The sequence below is a fragment of the Pavona decussata genome, unplaced genomic scaffold (genome assembly GCF_977016875.1).
Source record: "Pavona decussata unplaced genomic scaffold, jaPavDecu1.1 SCAFFOLD_28, whole genome shotgun sequence".
In the NCBI taxonomy this organism is placed as follows: domain Eukaryota; kingdom Metazoa; phylum Cnidaria; class Anthozoa; order Scleractinia; family Agariciidae; genus Pavona; species Pavona decussata.
Genome location: NW_028145451.1, coordinates 2,519,740 through 2,529,692, shown reverse-complemented (window position 1 = coordinate 2,529,692; position 9,953 = coordinate 2,519,740).

Sequence of the window (9,953 nt, the reverse complement as noted above, 5' to 3'; positions counted from 1 at the left end):
CATTAAGATCAAACTTGGCAAAGGGGGGCAGTATTATAATCACACCAGATGTCCCCCTCTCCTTTACATGTACTTGTCACTTTAATCTACAAAATATCCAATAATTATGTAATTGAATTGGAGAAATATTGAAATACAAATTGAGGGGAACTCTGCTCACAAGGCGTGCCCCCCACTCATAAACTAAGGGCCTGTTTACATCGAAGTGTATCTTGTACACCAATGTGAAGGTGGATGACTTGACATAGTTTGCAGAGCATACCACATATTTCAGCCACTGACAACAGTCAAGTGTAATTGAGATAAAATATACATACATCTACTTTGAAGGTCATCTTACAAATCAGCTGTCAATCTCTTTTATTAACAACACAAATTATATACAACTTTACACAATATATATTTATAAGCACAGAGGTAATAAAGGAAATCATCACTAGAGATTTCATATATGCTTGACTTTTGATGTAAAATACATGCCTGAAGTGACTAAATATTTTTTTGTATGGGAATATATGGAAACATATACAGTCAGTTAATGCATAGTGTATACAGCTCAGGCATGCAAGATATACTTTAATTAAAAGTATAAGTAGAATGTAATTTCTGCACAACTGATTCTTTATGGAACTAAGTCAAGTGTTTCCCCTTTTTAGTTATTATTTTTTCTGTGGATCTGTGCTTGTGATAAGCTTAATAATATTTCTGATATTTTAGCTATAGGTGACATCTACCAACAGTCCATAGCCCTGAAGCCTCAACATTTTTGTCCTGAGGTGAAATAGCAAGTCATTTAGAACAGCTGGCTATAGCTTTCACTTTAGCTTTACTTGTAAACCTAGAGACAAAACAAGCAAAAAGGAAAAAGTAACAATAAACCTTTATGTTACATCGTGACTCGCTCATTGTTTGCTCCTCACAATTGCAACTTTAAACACACATAGCAGAAAAACGGTGAGAGGTGCGATGGGGTGCGATGCCTTAAAATCCAAGAGTAACTCTCCATAAAACAAATGGTGTAATTTCTTTTCTTGGAACCCTGACGATATAGCGTCAAAAAGCAAACGCGTTCATTGATCATTGCACGTGGAGAAAAGCCGCCATATAGGACAAGCTTGCGAGGAAGTCGAATATTGACGACAATAATCAAGGAAATTATGAGAAATTACAATCACTGGTCACCTACATACCTCGTCACTTGTTGAACTCTTTCATTTGGAAGAAAAGCCGTCTTCACGGTGAATAAAACAGTGAATAACACGAAGGAATTATTCGCGTGAAGATCCTTCATGAAAACGCTGGTGAAAGAATACGGTGATGTGATTGGCCAATTACTGCTACCATGATGCTTTTCGGACCGTGTCCAACCACCACTGGTCCCTAATAGACCCTAATATCGTTCTGAGAGACTCGACAATGCAACGGGAGAGGCCTGGGGACCAAATCCCAGACAAGTTGCGGGTTTTGCGATAGTTTGAAGTGTCATTTCGCGTTTGTGAAAAAAAAGAAAGAAAAAAAAAACGAAAAAAATTATTTCGGAGCCGAAAACTATTCTAAACAGATAATTTTTTTTTACAGTTCTTGAATAAATTCTCCGCTTTTTTGCTTTGGGTGGTAAAGGGTATTCTTTAGAGTGGTTATCAACTTTTGATTTGTTGTTGTGCGAAAACAAAAAGTTAGTAATTAATTCTGATAAATAAATTTCAGTTTTCTACAAAGGTTCGACAGTTGCACTCACAACCACAGCAACAGTTTACAGCATTACGCAGGAAAGTTTTTATTCAGGTCATGTGGGGACTCTGAACAGTTGTCTGAAAAGAAGCGCTTTTTCCACCAAAACATACACTGTACCGGCCTGGCCTGCATTCGATCGAAACGTACTTACAACTATTAAAGCGCCCTTCACGGCAAGGCTTCATCACCTACATTCACATTAAATCATATCAATGCTACATTTTATTACGCCATCGTGAGGCAGAATTAGGCATATTTTTTTCCTTTTTTACATTTTGTTCACCATTTCACCCGATTTTCTGAGTCAATCACCTTAAAAATTCACTCGCCGTTGCGTTTGTCCTCTTAAAAGCCATAGCATGTTTTACAACATGATTGTCTCACGGAAACACTAGATAACATTTAAGTTAAACGGGGCAAAATGAGCGGTCAGCCCAAAACAAACCGCGCCAGTGAATTAACGTTGAGTCACCCTATTTAGCTAATGGAAGCATTTTCAGCCCTTTACCATCTTTTTCTTCACATGTGGCTGTTTTGACTTATTTTCCTTATCAGCAAAGCAAAATTAACCACTGGTTCACTCTTCCTACTGAAACTAATTAAGCTGCGCCGAGAACAAGATGTCAACCTTGATCAAATTGGCGTGAAAAGCAATTTTCGTTTTAACTCAAAAGAACACGACGGTTCGTTTCTCGGAAAGTCTTTTAAAACATTTTTTACAGCTAATACTCCTGTGATGAAGTGACTGGCCTACCATAACCAGATTCAAGCAGGGAAAAAATCAACTGAACTGATTTTAGATCCGGCTACTTTGCAAATGTTCATACCTGCGCATGTATAGCTCCCGAACTTTTGCGAAATTTTAAGCACTTCCCGTTTCGTAAGCACACAGGTGTCACAAGTCTTGTACCCGCTTTCCGGTGTTTATAATCTCGATTCCAAGCTGTCACTGATTGCGAGAGTTAAAGGTGACACTTCACGCGAGAAACGTCTAGCAGCGTTTTTCATCCCAATTTGTAAAACAATACTCTTTGAGCCGAAAGCTATTCTAAACAGATATTTTACTGCAACGAACGACTAGGTGGCCCTGTTGTCATTATTTTGTCCAACAATACTGGGAAAACAGCATTGCGCGGGAAAGTTTGTGTTCAGAACATGTGGGGACTCTGGAACTACAGTCGACTCCCGATAACTCGAACCCTCGCTAACTCGAACCTCGCGCTAACTCGAATCAATTTTCCTTTCCCTTCAGGTCATTTTCTATATAATTTTAACCTCGATAACTCGAACTCCCGAAAACTCGAACCTTTTTCAATTTCCCTTGAAGGTTCGAGTTATCGGGAGTCGACTGTACACTGATTTAGGTCACTATAATCTCCCGGCCAAAAATTAACTGCATTCAGTATCGAAACGCACTTACTAGTCAGCGCCCTTTAAAGCAAGGCTTCATCACCTACATTGATATTAAATCAAATGAATGTTACATTTCAACTACGCCATCATGGAGGGATCATGTGGCAGAATTTTCTGTTCTTGGGCTATTATTTACCGTTAAATTTTTTGTCTCAAATTTCCCGCCAATTTTTTACTGTAAAATCTGTTGTTGTCTTTCTTCTCTCTATCGCAGGATTCGATCGAAATGCACTCGTCTCTTCTTAGCAAGGTATCACCTCTTAAATGAATAATTTGGCCAACATTATGATAATCACGATTGATCCCTTTACGCAAGAAATTCTGCCAAGTGCAGTGTAGCCAGACCATTGGGGAGCTTCCAATGGTAATTATAATGGGCTCCTGACAAAACATTTGTACATTTTGGTCACCATTTCACCCAACTTTTTGAGTCAAAAAGCCTTTTCGATCAGATATGTCACCGAAATAAACAACTAGGTAGCCCTGGTTTTATTTTTCTCATAAATTCCCTGCCCTTTTCTTTCGCTGAAGCGTTCATGCATTATACGCAGACATCACGCTTCATTGCACTAAATATTATGGGGACCCTCAAGAACACATGTCAGAACTTCGACTGAATTTGTAAGTCGATTTTTCAACGAAACTAACCGCTAGGTAAATTCTGCACTAAAAGATTATTCTTAAATAACGATCAGTTTTCTGAAAAGGTTGGATAGTTAGTTCATTTTGTCACATAAATTCATCATGACTGGATAATATCAACAATCAGTTACACAGCGCGACAAAAAATGTTACCGGTAAGTCCTTACCATGTGGGGACCATCTAGTAACAAGTAAGCCCAAAAAAAATTGCTTGCATTCGATCGAAACGCACTTAAGAGACATTCATATTTTAACATTACATCATTTACATTTGTTACGTGATATCGTGAGCAAAATATGTTTCTGTCGAAGTGAGTTATCGCAGTCTATCCGTTACAGGATACGATCGAAATGCACTCGTTGTCACTCGTTCCTTTTAGCAAAGCTTCACCTATAAACCAGATTTCAGCAGGGAGAAAAACAAACATTTCAGATCCGCCTACTTTGCGAATGTTTATACCTACGCAAGTACAGCTCCCGAACTTTTGCGAAATTTTAAGCACTTCGCATTTCGTAAGCACATAGGGGTCACAAGTCTTGTACCCGCTTTCCGGTGTTTGTAATCTCGAGCTGTCACTGATGGCAAGAGTTTAGGTGACACTTCACGCGACAAAAGTCTAGCAGCGTTTTTCATCCCAATTTGTAAAACAAGACTCTTTAAGCCGAAAGCTATTCTAAACAGATATTTTACTGCAACGAACGACTAGGTGGCCCTGTTGTCATTACTTTGTCCAACAATACTGGGAAAACAGCATTGCGCGTGAAATTTTGTGTTCAGAACATGTGGGGACCCTGGAACTACACTGAATTAGGTCGCTATTAATCTCCCGGCCAAAAATTAACTGTATTCAGTATTGAAACGCACTAACTAGTCAGCGCCCTTTACAGCAAGGCTTCATCACCCACATTCATATTAAATCAAATGAATGTTACATTTCAACTACGCCATCATGTGGCAGAATTTTCTGTTCTTGGGCTATTATTTACCGTTAAATTTTTTGTGTCAAATTTCCCGCCAATTTTTTGCTGTAAAATCTGTTGTTGTCTTTCTTCTCTCTATCGCAGGATTCGATCGAAATGCACTCGTCTCTTCTCAGCAAGGTATCACCTCTTAAATGAACTGAATTTGGCCAACATTGTGATAATCACGTTTGATCTCTTTGCGCAAGAAATACTGCCAAGAGTAGCCAGACCCTTGGGGAGTTTCCAATGGTAATTATAATGGGCTCCTGACAAAACATTTGTACATTTTGGTCACCATTTCACCTAACTTTCTGAGTCAAAAAGCCTTTTCGATCAGATATGTTACCGAAATAAACAACTAGGTGGCCCTGGTTTTATTTTTCTCATAAATTCCCTGCCCTTTTCTTTCGCTGAAGCGTTCATGCATTATTCGCAGACATCACGCTTCATTGCACTAAATATTATGGGGACCCTCAAGAACACATGTCAGAACTTCGACTGAATTTGTAAGTCGATTTTTCAACGAAACTAACCGCTAGGTAAATTCTGCACTAAAAGATTATTCTTAAATAACGATCAGTTTTCTGAAAAGGTTGGATAGTTAGTTCATTTTGTCACATAAATTCATCATGACCGGATAATATCAACAATCAGTTACACAGCGCGACAAAAAATGTTACCGGTAAGTCCTTACCATGTGGGGACCATCTAGTAACAATTAGGCCCAAAAGAAATTACTTGCATTCGATCGAAACGCACTTAAGAGACATTCATATTTTAACATTACATCATTTACATTTGTTACGTGATATCGTGAGCAAAATATGTTTCTGTCGAAGTGGGTTATCGCAGTCTATCCGTTACAGGATACGATCGAAATGCACTCGTTGTCACTCGTTCCTTTTAGCAAAGCTTCACCTATAAACCAGATTTCAGCAGGGAGAAAAACAAACATTTCAGATCCGCCTACTTTGCGAATGTTCATACCTACGCAAGTACAGCTCCCGAACTTTTGCGAAATTTTAAGCACTTCGCATTTCGTAAGCACATAGGGGTCACAAGTCTTGTACCCGCTTTCCGGTGTTTGTAATCTCGAGCTGTCACTGATGGCAAGAGTTTAGGTGACACTTCACGCGACAAAAGTCTAGCAGCGTTTTTCATCCCAATTTGTAAAACCAGACTCTTTAAGCCGAAAGCTATTCTAAACAGATATTTTACTGCAACGAACGACTAGGTGGCCCTGTTGTCATTATTTTGTCCAACAATACTGGGAAAACAGCATTGCGCGTGAAATTTTGTGTTCAGAACATGTGGGGACTCTGGAACTACACTGAATTAGGTCGCTATTAATCTCCCGGCCAAAAATTAACTGTATTCAGTATTGAAACGTACTTACTAGTCAGCGCCCTTTACAGCAAGGCTTCATCACCCACATTCATATTAAATCAAATGAATGTTACATTTCAACTACGCCATCATGTGGCAGAATTTTCTGTTCTTGGGCTATTATTTACCGTTAAATTTTTTGTCAAATTTCCCGCCAATTTTTTGCTGTAAAATCTGTTGTTGTCTTTCTTCTCTCTATCGCAGGATTCGATCGAAATGCACTCGTCTCTTTTAGCAAGGTATCACCTCTTAAATGAATAATTTGGCCAACACTGTGATAATCACGATTGATCCTTTTGCGCAAGAAATTCTGCCAAGTGCAGTGTAGCCAGACCATTGGGGAGCTTCCAATGGTAATTATAATGGGCTCCTGACAAAACATTTGTACATTTTGGTCACCATTTCACCTAACTTTCTGAGTCAAAAAGCCTTTTCGATCAGATGTGTTACCGAAATAAACAACTAGGTGGCCCTGGTTTTATTTTTCTCATAAATTCCCTGCCCTTTTCTTTCGCTGAAGCGTTCATGCATTATTCGCAGACATCACGCTTCATTGCACTAAATATTATGGGGACCCTCAAGAACACATGTCAGAACTTCGACTGAATTTGTAAGTCGATTTTTCAACGAAACTAACCGCTAGGTAAATTCTGCACTAAAAGATTATTCTTAAATAACGATCAGTTTTCTGAAAAGGTTGGATAGTTAGTTCATTTTGTCACATAAATTCATCATGACCGGATAATATCAACAATCAGTTACACAGCGCGACAAAAAATGTTACCGGTAAGTCCTTACCATGTGGGGACCATCTAGTAACAATTAGGCCCAAAAGAAATTACTTGCATTCGATCGAAACGCACTTAAGAGACATTTGTATTTTAACATTACATCATTTACATTTGTTACGTGATATCGTGAGCAAAATATGTTTCTGTCGAAGTGAGTTATCGCAGTCTATCCGTTACAGGATACGATCGAAATGCACTCGTTGTCACTCGTTCCTTTTAGCAAAGCTTCACCTATAAACCAGATTTCAGCAGGGAGAAAAACAAACATTTCAGATCCGCCTACTTTGCGAATGTTCATACCTACGCAAGTACAGCTCCCGAACTTTTGCGAAATTTTAAGCACTTCGCATTTCGTAAGCACATAGGGGTCACAAGTCTTGTACCCGCTTTCCGGTGTTTGTAATCTCGAGCTGTCACTGATGGCAAGAGTTTAGGTGACACTTCACGCGACAAAAGTCTAGCAGCGTTTTTCATCCCAATTTGTAAAACAAGACTCTTTAAGCCGAAAGCTATTCTAAACAGATATTTTACTGCAACGAACGACTAGGTGGCCCTGTTGTCATTACTTTGTCCAACAATACTGGGAAAACAGCATTGCGCGTGAAATTTTGTGTTCAGAACATGTGAGGACCCTGGAACTACACTGAATTAGGTCGCTATTAATCTCCCGGCCAAAAATTAACTGTATTCAGTATTGAAACGCACTAACTAGTCAGCGCCCTTTACAGCAAGGCTTCATCACCCACATTCATATTAAATCAAATGAATGTTACATTTCAACTACGCCATCATGTGGCAGAATTTTCTGTTCTTGGCCATTATTTACCGTTAACTTTTTTGTGTCAAATTTCCTGCCAATTTTTTGCTGTAAAATCTGTTGTTGTCTTTCTTCTCTCTATCGCAGGATTCGATCGAAATGCACTCGTCTCTTCTTAGCAAGGTATCACCTCTTAAATGAATAATTTGGCCAACATTGTGATAATCACGATTGATCCCTTTGCGCAAGAAATTCTGCCAAGTGTAGCCAGACCAGTGGGGAGTACAATGGTAATGGGCTCCTGACAAAACATTTGTACATTTTGGTCACCATTTCACCCAACTTTCTGAGTCAAAAAGCCTTTGTGATCAGATATGTTACCGAAATAAAGAACTAGGTGGCCCTTGTTTTATTTTCTCATAAATTCCCAGTCTTTTTCTATCGCTGAAGCGTTCATGCATTATACGCAGACATCACGCTTCATTGCACTAAATATTATGGGGACCATCCCAAACACATGTCAGAGCTTCGACTGAATTTGTAAGTAAAAGATTATTCTTAAATAACGATCAATTTTCTGAAAAGGTTGGATAGTTAGTTCACTTTGTCATATAAATTCATCATGATGATAATAATAACAATCCGTTACACAGCGCGACAGAAAATGTTACCGGTATGTCCAGACCATGTGGGGACCATCTAGTAACAAGTAGGCCCGAAAAAAATTACCTACATTCGATCAAAACGCACTTATTAGACATTCATATTTTAAAATTACATCATTTACATTTGTCAAGTGATATCGTGAGCAAAATTTGTTACTGTCGAAGTTATCGCAGTCTATCTGTCACAGGATTCGATCGAAATGGACTCGTCTCTTATAGCAATGCTTCATCTATTAAAGCTATTATTTGGTCAGACTTTGTGATAATCGCAATTGCTACATTTGCCCTAGAAATTAAGTGTAGCCAGACCACATGTGAAACAGAACAGCTGCACATTTTGGTCACCATGCATTTCACCCGATTTTCCGAGTCGAAAAAGGCTTTTCGATCAGATACTTAACAGAAACGAGCAATTAGGTGGCCCCGGTTTTATTATCCTTTTTTTTTGAAAGATAAATTTCCTTCAGTTTTCTGTCGGCGACTTTTTCATTGTGACATTGTGTTATACGCACTGGTGGATGTCGAGAAAAAACAAATCCGGTTTTTCGTCACAGTTTTATCCGAATTTCTGAGTCAAATTGTTCGCCTAAATTAACGACTAGGTAAATTATGAACACCTCAGCCTATAACATAGCGATCTGTTTTCATAAAAGGCTCCTTAGTTTCACTTCACAGCATAAATTCACCATAATAATCACAGCAATCAGTTAATTACACTGCGTGAAAAAGTTTTCTGTTCAGACCCTTGTGGGGACCCTATTTAACAGTAGGCTCTAAATCTCCCAAAACGTATTCAACAGGACAACGTAGCGCAGAGAATTAAAAACTTAGGGTCCTTAGGAACATAAGGATTTATAGCTTACCCGTATAGCCTAGCTAAGCGTTCCTCGTGAACTGCTCTGCTGTGTGGTACATGTAATGCGTCACCGAACCGACAACAAAAAAATTCTAGCCAAAATATTTGGCAGTAGAGATAATTCACTGTCACGAAGTAACATTTTGCACTTGGTTCAGATCTTATCTACATTAATGGAATAGGTATTTATATGCATGGGGACTCGAATCCATTGATAAATTCATTGCAATGTCTCAGATAAAAAAAGTCCTTTCATCTTTCTTATCTTTGAACAAGTTTCAATCACCTTTGGTCCCCTTAATTTTCCATTTTTCCAGAATCGGAGAAGTGGGGACCGTACTATACAAACAAAAAAAATTCTCCTTTAATCTTTCTTATCTTTGAAAGTTCACCGGCTGGCGGTTGCGTTGGTCCTCTTAAGTCCGTAGCATGTTTTCACAACATTGGCTCACGGACACACAAGATAACATTAAAGTCAAACGGAAAAAACTGAGCTGTCAGCCAAAAACAAACCGCCAGTGAACGTTGAGTCAACCTATTTAGCTAATGGAAGCATTTTCAGCCCTTTACCACCTTTTCCTTCACATGTGGCTGTTTTGGCTTGCATTGTTTTCCTTATCAGCAAAGCAAAATTAACCAATGGTTCTCTCTTCCTTCTGAAAGTAATTAAGCTGCGAGAACAAGATCACGTCAACCTTGATCAAAATGACGTGAAAAGAAAGTTTCGTTATTTAATAACTCAGAAG